At 52.1% G+C, this 11,787-nt stretch overlaps 1 protein-coding gene across 4 annotated transcripts in view; it reads left to right on the top strand.

Moving 5' to 3' along the window:
* The window catches only part of rrp1 (ribosomal RNA processing 1), a 428,065-nt gene that overhangs the window by 319,260 nt on the left and 97,018 nt on the right, over positions 1 to 11,787 (top strand). The window lies entirely within an intron of this gene.

Genomic DNA, 11,787 nt, shown 5'->3' with positions numbered 1-11,787 from the left:
CCGGCATTTAAGGCCGGTTTCGGCAGAAAAATGGCGGCCTCCTCACTTCCGGCACAGGCCGCGGCAGTCGCCATTTTGGGCAGGTTGGTATCGCGGCCGTTGCCTGCGTTCGGCAGAAGAATGAAATGGGGCCGATCATGACGTCAGTCAGCGTGCAATGCTGATTTGAGGCACGGCCTGCTATTTTGGATATCGATGCTCGACTGCACGCCCTCACCAAAGCACGCACAGCTGCATGAGGGAACCCCCACCTGCAAGATTTAAAGGGATCAGCAACAACTTTCAGGTAACTTGCTTTTTGATTTCTGCCGGCTGTGTAAGTTTGTGAAAGTGTTTGGAGCTTTCTAGAGATATTTAAAGTTGGTGAGGTGACAGGGAGTGGTGCTGCAAGTGCAGAAGTCCTTGCTTCTGACTTCAAGGGTTCTGCTCAGACCACTTGCAGTCCCCCTCGCGCTCCAGCATGACAGGGAGATGGAGCAGAGACAGCAAAGAGGAGGACAAGCTGCTTGCAGAGGGATGGAGAGGAGGGCTCTCAGCAGGAGGCCTTACCCACCTAGAGCACTTCTCCTACCTGCACTTAAGGCAGGAGCAGTGTGTTCGGCGGCTCCGCTTCACCAAGGAGATGGTCACAGAACTCTGCCACCTCTTGGAACCAGACCTGCAGCCTCAGAACAGGGCGAGGACGACACTGCCAGTGGCCCTGAATTTTTTCGCCAGCGGATCCTTCCAGTCTGGAGCAGGCAACATATCTAACATTTCCCAGTTGTATCCAGGAGGTCACAGAGGCTCTGGACTCCAGGAGAAGGGACTTCATTGTCTTCTCTCTGAACCGAGAAAAGCAGGAGCGCGCATGTGGCTTTACCAGGATATCGGGCTTCCCCATGGTGCAGAGCGCCACTGATTGCACACGTGGCTTTGTGGGCGCTGCATTTCAATCCTCAGATGTTCGCAACCGCAAAGGCTACCATTCTCTTAATGTGCAGTTGGTGTGCGGCCACGCCCAGCACATCATGATGGTGAATGCCCGGTATCCTGGGAGCAGTCATGATGCCTCATCCTGCGCCAGCCCTGTGTGCCAGCAATCTTCCAGCCACCATGTCGAAACTGAGGGTGGCTGCTCGGAGACCTGGGCTATCCGCTCTACACCCGGCTGATGACTCCGCTTCGCAACCCCACCACTTGTGGCCAGCAATCAGATAATAACAGGCATGCTGCCACAAGGAGCTTCGTCGAGCAGTTCATCAGGTGCTGAAGCAATGGTTTCGCTGCCTTGACCACTTGAAAGGAGACCTTCAGTACACGCCGGAGCAGGTGTCCCATTTCGTGGTAGTCTGCTGCATCCTCCACAGCTCGGCCATCATAAGGGCACAACCCTTTCTTCCATGGGTTCCATGACCACGGGAGGGGCAAGGCAAAAGGGGGCAAGGCAAAAGGGGAAAGGTGGTACGGTGTAAGGGGAAGGGGGGAAGGGGGTATAGATTATGGAACAGTTCCTGCAGATTGGAGGGTGGAAATGTAACCCCACTATTTAAAAAAGGAGGGAAAGCAAACAGGGAACTACAGACCGGTTAGCCTAACATCGGTAGTAGGGAAAATGCTGGAGTCTATTATAAAGGATGTGATAACAGGACACTTAGAAAATATCAACGGGATTAGACAAAGTCAACATGGATTTATGAAAGGGAAATCGTGTTTGACAAACCCACTGGAGTTTTTTGAGGATGTAACTGGTAGAATAGATAAGGGAGAACCAGTGGATGTGGTGTATTTGGATGTTCAGAAGGCCTTTGATAAAGTCCCACATAAGAGGTTAGTGTGCAAAATTAAAGCACATGGGATTGGGGGTAATACACTGGCATGGATTGAAAATTGGTTAACAGACAGGAAACAGAGAGTAGGAATAAATGGGTCTTTTTCGGGGTGGCAGGTGGTGACTAGTGGGGTACCGCAGGGATCAGTGCTTGGGACCCAGCTATTCACAATATATATCAATGATTTGGATGAGGGAACCAAATGTAATATTTCCAAGTTTGCTGACGACATGAAACTAGGTGGGATTGTGAGTTGTGAGGAGGATGCAAAGGGGCTTCAAGGCAATTTAGACAAGTTGAGTGAGTGGGAAAATACATGGCAGATGCAGTATAACGTGGATAAATGTGAAGTTATCCACTTCGGTAGGAAAAACAGAAAGGTAGAGTATTATTTAAATGGTGATAGATTGGGAAATGTTGATGTACAAAGGGACCTGGGTGTCCTTGTACACCAGTCACTGAAAGCAAACATGCAGGTGCAGCAAGCAGTTAGGAAGGCAAATGGTATGTTGGCCTTCATTGCAAGAGGATTTGAGTACAGGAGCAAGGATGTCTTACTACAGTTATACAGGGCCTTGGTGAGACCACACCTGGAGTACTGTGTGCAGTTTTGGTCTCCTTACCTAAGAAAGGATATACTTGTCATAGAGGGAGTGCAGCGAAGGTTCACCAGACTGGTCCCTGGGATGGCAGGACTGTCGTATGAAGAGAGATTGAGTCGACTAGGCCTGTATTCACTAGAGTTTGGAAGAATGAGAGGGGACCTCATTGAAACGTATAAAATTCTGACAGGGCTAGACAGACTGGATGTAGGGAGGATGTTTCCCCTAGCTGGCGGGTCTAGAACGAGGGGTCACAGTCTCAGGATACGGGGTAGGACATTTAGGACTGAGATGAGGAGAAATTTCTTCACTCAGAGGGTGGTGAACCTGTGGAATTCTCTACCACAGAAGGCTGTGGAGGCCAAGTCACTGAATATATTTAAGAAGGAGACAGATAGATTTCTAGACACAAAAGGCATCAAGGGGTATGGGGAGAGAGCGGGAATATGGTGTTGAGATAGAGGATCAACCATGATCACATTGAATGGCGGAGCAGACTCGAAGGGCCAAATGGCCTACTCCTGCTCCTATGTTTCTATGTAAGGGGAGGGGAAAGAGGGGGGGGAGGAGAAGGGGGGGGGAGAGAAGGGGGGAGAAGGGGGGGGGAGAAGGGGGGGGAGAAGGGGGGGAGAGAGAAGGGGGGGAGAGAAGGGGGGGAGAAGGGGGGGAGAAGGGGGGGGAGGGGGGGGGAGAGGGGGGGGAGAAGGGGGGGAGAAGGGGGGGAGAAGGGGGGGAGAAGGGGGGGAGAAGGGGGGGGGGAGAAGGGGGGGGAGAGAAGGGGGGGAGAGAAGGGGGGGAGAAGGGGGGGGAGAGAAGGGGGGGGGAGAAGGGGGGGAGAAGGGGGGGGAGAAGGGGGGGGAGAAGGGGGGGAGGAAGTGGGGGGGGGAAGGGGGGGGAGAAGGCGGGGGGGAGAAGGGGGGGAGAAGGGGGGGGGAGAAGGGGGGGGAGAAGGGGGGGGAGAAGGGGGGGGAGAAGGGGGGGGAGGAAGGGGGGGGGAAGGGGGGAGAAGGGGGGGAGAAGGGGGGGGAGAAGGGGGGGGAGAAGGGGGGGGAGAAGGGGGGGGGAGAAGGGGGGGAGAAGGGGGGGGAGAAGGGGGGGGGAGAAGGGGGGGGGAGAAGGGGGGGGAGAAGGGGGGGGGGAGAAGGGGGGGGAGAAGGGGGGGAGAAGGGGGGGGAGAAGGGGGGGGAGAAGGGGGGGGAGAAGGGGGGGGGAGAAGGGGGGAGAAAGTGGGGGGGGGAAGGGGGGGAGAAGGCGGGGAGAAGGGGGGGGAGGAAGGGGGGGGAAGGGGGCGGGGAAGGGGGTGGAAGGGGGGGTGGAAGGGGGGGGAGAAGGGGGGGGAGAAGGTGGGGGGAGAAGGGGGGGGAGAAGGGGGGGAGAAGGGGGGGGAGAAGGGGGGGGAGAAGGGGGGGGGAGAAGGGGGGGGAGAAGGGGGGGGAGAAGGGGGGGGGGGAGAAGGGGGGGGGGAGAAGGGGGGGGGGAGAAGGGGGGGAGAAGGGGGGGGAGAAGGGGGGGAGAGAAGGGGGGGAGAAGGGGGGGGAGAAGGGGGGGGAGAAGGGGGGGAGAAGGGGGGGGAGAAGGGGGGGGGGAGAAGGGGGGGGGAGAAGGGGGGGGAGAAGGTGGGGGGAGAAGGGGGGGGAAGTGGGGGTGGAAGGGGGGGTGGAAGGGGGGGGTGGAAGGGAGGGGGTGGAAGGGGGGGTGGAGGGGGGGGAAGGGGGGGAAGGGGTGGGGGGAAGGGGGGGCGAAGGGGTGGGGGGAAGGGGGGAAGGGGGGGGGAAAGGAGGGGGGGGAAGGGGGGGGGAAGGGGGGGAAGGGGTGGAAGGGGGGGGAAGGGGGGGGGGAAGGGGAAGACCTGCACCACTCCTGTCCCACAGGGGAATAGGACTGCTCCCAGCCAGACAGAGGGAGAGATGCACAGGACGTACGCAATACCTCAGACAGAAACAATCCATTAAGAGACAATAAGCAGATGTGCAGCAGCATCTACTTCCGCCTTATGGATCAAGGACTAATTAATAGAAAGAACTGTAACCAAATTGTATTAACTTTTGTAGACAACTGATGTGATCTTTTTTTTCCCACACTTAGACACGACAAACACGTACCACTCTTTAACCTATCATAGTAAAAGATCAAACTTAACATGAAATCCTTATATATTTCGACCTGGAATATCCAAGGTCTACGCTCTTCACTGCGAGAAGTGAAAAGTAGGACCCCAGAGTTCATAGATGAAACTAAAGACCTAGATATTATCATTTTACAGGAAACTTGGTATAAAGGAAAAGGACACACTGGCTGTCCCCAAGGGTACACTGAGCTGGTGGTCCCCTCCAATAAATTACCAAGTGAAACCCAAGGCAGAGACTCCGGAGGCATACTGATCTGGTTTAAAACAGAACTTAAGAATTACATCAAATTTATAAAAAAGGGCGAAAACCATATGTGGCTCAAACTTGAGAGGGAGATTATCTCAAACACCCAAGATGTTTACATTTGCGCACTTTATATCCCTCCAATCGATTCCCCATACTTTAAAGAGGACACCTTCTCCAACATGGAGGGGGAAATTATCCAATACCAGGCCCAGGGGAACGTGTTGATCTGTGGGGACCTCAATTCAAGAACGGGCGAAGAACCAGACTTCACCAATAATCAGGGAAACAATTACGTTTTCGGGAATAACCACTTTGACATCCCTTCCCTTCCATACAGGCATAACTGCGACAGGCAGTCAAATACCAACGGAAAACAGCTACTACAGCTCTGTCGAAACCTGGGTCTGTACATTGTCAATGGTAGGTTCATAGGAGACCTCCTAGGAAGATCGACCTATTGCTCACCTCTTGGCTGCAGCACAGTAGACTATATGATTACAGACTTAGACCCATCCTCTTTCAGAGCATTCACAGTCAAACCACAAACAACACTGTCAGATCACAGTCAAATTACTATGTTCCTCAAAAAGACAGAAACAAACAACATAGAAACACAACCCAGTAAACTGTACAACACCAAAAAATCGTACAGATGGGCCAAAAACGACACGGAAAAATACCAGAAAACAATTAGCAATGCATCAACTCAAGCTCTCTTAGACACCTTTCTGGATAACATATACACTCACAATAAAGAAGGCGTAAACCGGGCAGTTAGTAAACTAAACAATATTTTTGATAATTTGGCAACAAATGCACACTTGAAAGCTCGCAAGAACAAACCCAAAACAAAAAACTATGAAAAATGGTTTGACCGAGATTGCCATAACATGAGGAAAAAACTTAGAAAAATATCAAACCAAAAACAGACATCCAGAAAACGAGGAACTACGCCTTATTGTCAGACACTAACACAATACAGAAACACACTCAGAACCAAAAAAGAGCAATATATTAAGAATACACTCAGCTCCATGGAGGAATCCATTGATTCCAATTGTTTCTGGGAAAACTTGAAAACACTACACAAAAAACAACACGACGATTTGGCCATTCAAAATGGGGACACATGGGTAAACCACTTTGAAAAATTATACCAGAAAAACACACTAAGACCAGAGCAACACCAAATATGCAAAAAACTGGAAAAGCTAGAAATGGCCATAAAAGATAACCAAAACCCGCTGGACGCCATAATAACAGAAAAAGAACTTCTTGAAAAACTCAAGGACCTGCGACCAGGAAAAGCCTGCGGGACAGACGGCATACTAAACGAGATGATTAAACACACAGACAACAAAATGAAACTGGCTATCCTAAAACTCTTCAACTTGGTTCTGAGTGTCGGTTATTTCCCTGATATCTGGAACAAAGGACTCATAACACCCATATACAAAAGTGGGGACAAAACCGACCCAAACAACTATCGAGGCATCTGTGTAAACAGTAACCTGGGGAAGGTATTCTGTAGCATCATAAACAAAAGACTTATAAACTTCCTTGAGGAGCACAATGTCTTGAGTAAAAGCCAAATTGGATTCCTGCCAAACTATAGAACATCCGATCATATCTTCACCCTACAGACCCTAATTGACAAACACGTTCACCATAACAAAAGCAAAATCTACGCATGCTTTGTAGATTTCCAGAAGGCTTCCGACTCCATCTGGCATGACGGTTTATTCCTGAAACTTATCGAAAGCGGGGTAGGAGGGAAAACATATGATGTAATTAAATCAATGTATACAAACAACAAATGTGCAGTTAAAATTGGAGACAAACAAACAAAATACTTCCCACAGGGGCGGGGGGTGACGCAGGGCTCGCCAATCTCACCGACACTCTTTAATATTTACATAAATGGATTGGCAAAACTACTTGAACAATCTACAGCACCCGGCCTCACCCTATATGAATCCAAGGTTAAATTCCTCCTCTATGCAGACGACCTGGTTCTGCTGTCACCTACTAAAGAGGGGCTACAGCAAAACCTGGACCTGCTGGAGTCGTACTGCCAGACTTGGGCCCTGACAATAAATCCCCAAAAAACCAAAGTCCTTGTGTTCCAGCAAAGATCCAAACATCAGGGACCCAAAATAAATTTCACAGTAGGAACAACCAAAATTGAACAAACCACTAACTACACATACTTGGGCTTAAAAATCAGTTCTACGGGAAACTTCAAACTGGCTGTGAATGAACTGAAAGAGAAAGCAAGAAGGGCTTTCTATGCCATCAAAAAATCAATCCAAATAGAAATCCCAATTAGCATTTGGCTCAAAATTTTCAAATCAGTAATTGAACCAATTGCACTCTATGGCAGTGAGGTGTGGGGACCGCTAACTCAACATGAATTTGCAAAATGGGACAAACACCCAATTGAGATCCTACATGCAGAATTCTGTAAAAGTATCCTCCGGACTCAAAGGAAAACAGTAAACAATGCATGCAGGGCGGAACTAGGCCAATATCCATTAATAATCACTATCCAAAAAAGAGCCACCAAATTTTGGAATCACCTACAAATGAGCAATCCCAATGCTATCACTACGACGCCCTGAAATGCCAAGAGCTGACCATAAAGAAGAATACCCTCAGTCAACTAGTCCTGGGACTCAGTGAAGTAACTACTAACAATACTAACAATAACCAGCCCCAGGACAGTGACAGGGTAACACAAAGAATTCAACCCAACACAATCGTCGCTAAACAAAAGGAAAAATATCTGACATATTGGGCAGAAACAACAAAAACCCAAAGCAAACTCAATTGCTACTTGGCCCTAAACAGACAATACAACATAGCTGATTACCTGACCATGGTAAAGGATAACAAACTGAGAAGAACCTTGACAAGGTACAGACTTAGCGAACATAGCCTAGCGATCGAAAAAGGCAGACACAGGCAGACCAGGCTGCCAAGAGAGGACAGGATATGCTCTCACTGCAGTCAGGGAGTGGTGGAGACAGAGATGCACTTCCTCACAGCTTGTGGAAAATATCAGGGCATCAGGGAGAATTTCTACCAAAAATTCTCACAAATATGCCCTGATTTCAGAAATCTGAATGACAACCAAAAACTTCCATTCCTACTGGGAGAGGAGAGAAGCTGTATAACACTGGCGGCACACTATGTTACAGCTTGCCATGAACAGAGGGACAACCAGTAAACTAAGAAAAGAATATATATAAACAATGCGAATGTATATTTATACACTCAGGGATATACCTGTTTATACACTGTATGAATAGAACTGCGTTTATGTGCTAAACCATAAATGTATTTTGATGCTTTGGCAACATAAGATGTAACTTATCATGCCAATAAAGCGATTTGAATTGTGAATTGGAAGGGGGGGAAGGGGGGAGGAGAAGGGGGGAGGAGAAGGGGGGAGAAGGGGGGGGGGAGAAGGGGGGGGGAGAAGGGGGGGGGAGAAGGGGGGGAGAAGGGGGGGGAGAAGCGGGGGGAGAAGCGGGGGGAGAAGCGGGGGAGAAGGGGGGGGGGAGAAGGGGGGGAGGGGAAGGGGGGGAGGGGAAGGGGGGAGGGGAAGGGGGGGAAGGGGGGGGAGGGGAAGGGGGGGGAGAAGGGGGGGAGAAGGGGGGGAGAAGGGGGGGGAGAAGGGGGGGGGAGAAGGGGGTGGAGAGAAGGGGGGGAGAGAAGGGGGGGAGAAGGGGGGGGGAGAAGGGGGGAGGGGAAGGGGGGGAGGGGAAGGGGGGGAGGGGAAGGGGTGGGAAGGGGGGAGGGGGGGAGGGGAAGGGGGGGAAAGGGGGGTGGGAAGGGGGGGGAGGGGGGGAGGGGAAGGGGGGGAAAGGGGGGTGGGAAGGGGGGGAAGGGGGGGAGGGGAAGGGGGGGAAGGGAAGGGGGGGAAGGGGGGAGAAGGGGGGAAAGAGGGGGAAGGGGCGAAGAGGGGGGAAGGGGCGAAGAGGGGGGAAGGGGCGAAGGGGGGAGGGGGGAGGGGGGAAAGGGGGGGTGGGGGGAAGGGGGGGAAGGGGGGGAAGGGGGGGAAGGGGGGGAGAGGGGGGGGAGGGGGGGAGAGGGGGGGAAGGGGGGGAGAAGGGGGGGAAGGGGGGGGGAAAGGGGGGGGGAAGGGGGGGAAGGGAAAGAAAGAAGAGGAGAAAGGAAGAGGATGAGGAAGGGAGGAGGCAAGCAGCAAATCCCCGTTCCAGATGGGCTGTCCATGAGCGCCTCATCAGAATCCGGTTGCTGAACACTTCCCCACCTTACCATCCCTCTGTCACGGAACAGCACAGTGTCCTCTTGGGCACAAAGCTGAAATAAAAGCCACCACAAAACAAACGTTCCAAACATAACACAAATGATTCAATCCAATACTACATAACAAAGTCAACGAATCATCCTTGTGCATTCCCTTATTGTTTGTCTTTCGTGTTCCTTTGCCGATTCGAGTGCTCCAACTCAGTGCTACACCAGTGGCTGCAGCATGGCTGGTGGAAGGCTGCTGGATTTCTGTGGGGGGAAACTGCAGATGGCCTTGCAGGACGACCTCAAGCAGCTCTGGGCCTAGAAGGCCTGGCTGTAGACTGCACCACCTTGGGATGGGCGGCAGCAGTCTGGGCTGGCTGGCTGACAGGCAGCAGCAAGGGCAATGGCGGAGTGGCAGTAGTGGGAATATGAATGCCATCATCCTGCAAGAGGACAGCAGGTTCTTGCTGCACAGAGCCACTGGCACTCCCCCGGGGCGGCGCCTCAGCAATCCTAGCCATCTGTTGGAGGACAGATTGCTGGGCTGCTGCAACACCCTGCAAGCCCCTTTCCACATTGGTAAATGCAGCCACGATGGCATCAGTCCAAGACTGCACGAGACCAGCCTGAGCTTGTGTGGCATCAGTCCAAGACTGCACAAGACCAGTCTGAGCTTGTGTGGCAGCAAGCTGAGCCTGCATGAGACCAGTCTGAGTTTCCACTGCTGCACCCAGACGTTGGGTCGCTTCCGCCTGTACTGCAATGGAAGCTGCGACATCACCCATCACACCCAGTATCATGGTTGGGTCCACAAGTGCGCTAATGGAGGTGCCCATCACTTCCATCCTGGAGATCACGGACTTCAAACTCTGTGCAAAAACCCCGTGTAATGTTGGAGCCGGACTCCTCCCTGCTCCTCGACACTGCCATTGCACCAAACATTTCTGTGCGCTTGCCCATCACCCTTCTTTTGAAGGCTGCCCCATCGAAGTCCTCAACTGAGTCCTGTACAGCAGAACTCGTGTGCGACCTAGCCCTCCGGGGAGCTGGCACCCGAGCTACCCTTTCCCCCTGCTCTGGCTGCAGCCGACTCGTGCTCAGTAACTCACCACGTGCCGATCCCGCCTCTATACTATCCTCTAAAGTACGGGCAATGCCATTTTCTGAGCTGGTGCCTGGGAGTGTCAGGCAAGGGGAAAGCAAGATGTGCAAGCTTACACCATCAACAGCTTGTAAGTGATGAGGCTTGCAGCAGTGCGAAGTGTGTGAGGGACGAGTCATGATTGATAGAGATTGTTGGTAGGTGAGTGATGGGGGTGTGGTGCATTGAGCAGTGTGTGAGGCTGGTGGTGCAGTTAGTGGGATATGGCATTTGAAGATGCATTCACTGACCTTGATTACTCATGTGAGGTCATTAAACTTCTTGTGGCATTGGACCTTCAAGACAGCTGCGCTGCTTAAAGGGAACGTCGCTCCTGAATTGTGCCTTGTAGATGGTGGAAAGGCTTTGGGGAGTCAGGTGGTGAGACACTCGCTGTAGAATACCCAGCCTCTGACCTGCTCTTGCAGCCACAGTATTTGTGACTAGTCCAGTTAAGTTTCTGGTAAATGGTGTCCCCCCAGGATGTTGATGGTGGGGGATTCGGCGATGGTAATGCTGTAGAATGACAAGGGGCGGGGGTTAGACTCTCTCTTGTTGGAGACAGTCATTGCCTGGCACTTGTGTGGCATGAATGTGACTTGCCACTTATCATCCCAAGCCTGAATGTCTTTAGTAACACAGGGTGCTGGTGAGAAGGGTTACTGAGTGAGTGGCCTCCTCACTGGACACACAAAAGGAACAAATTCTGGGAACATTCAGGCTGAATCGCAAAAAATATATCCCAACTAAACAAAGACTTGCATTTCTATAGTGCCTTTCAAAACCTCAGGATGTCCCAAAATATTTTACTGGCAATGAAGCGCTTTGTGAAGTGGAGTCACTGTTGTAATGTAGGAAACGTGGCAGCCAAGTTGCACACAGCAAGCTCCCACAAACAGCAATGTGATAATGACCAGATCATCTGTTTTTAGCGATATTGATTGAGGGATAAATATTGGTCCTAAGACACCAGGGATAACTCCCCTGCTCTTCTTCGAAATCATGTCCTGGGATCTTTTACATTCACCCAAGAGAACATCATTTTGGTTTAACAGATCAGCCATGATCTTATTTAATGGCCTCGAGGGTTCTGAATGGCCTCCTCCTGTTCCAATAGCTCATCTGAAAGACTGCCTCTCCGACAGTGCGGCGCTCCCTCAGTACTGACCCTCCGACAGTGCAGCGCTCCCTCAGTACTGCCACTCCGACAGTGCGGCGCTCCCTCAGTACTGCCCCTCCGACAGTGCGGCGCTCCCTCAGTACTGCCCCTCCGACAGTGCAGCGCTCCCTCAGTACTGCCACTCCGACAGTGCAGCGCTCCCTCAGTACTGCCCCTCCGACAGTGCGGAGCTCCCTCAGTACTGCCCCCCCGACAATGCGGAGCTCCCTCAGTACTGCCCCTCCGACAGTGCGGCGCTCCCTCAGTACTGCCCCTCCGACAGTGCGGCACTCCCTCAGTACTGCCCCTCCGACAGTGCAGCGCTCCCTCAGTACTGACCCTCCGACAGTGCGGTACTCCCTCAGTACTGCCCTGAAGTGTCAGTCTGGACTTTGTGCTCCAGTCTCTGGAGTGGGACTTCAATCCACAACCTTCT

Source organism: Somniosus microcephalus, chromosome 14, assembly GCF_052327205.1.
Source record: "Somniosus microcephalus isolate GS21.2 chromosome 14, FLI_Smic_1.0, whole genome shotgun sequence".
Classification (NCBI taxonomy): domain Eukaryota; kingdom Metazoa; phylum Chordata; class Chondrichthyes; order Squaliformes; family Somniosidae; genus Somniosus; species Somniosus microcephalus.
The sequence above is the reverse complement of the archived record's forward strand: the minus strand, read 5'-3'. Positions and strand labels throughout refer to the sequence as shown.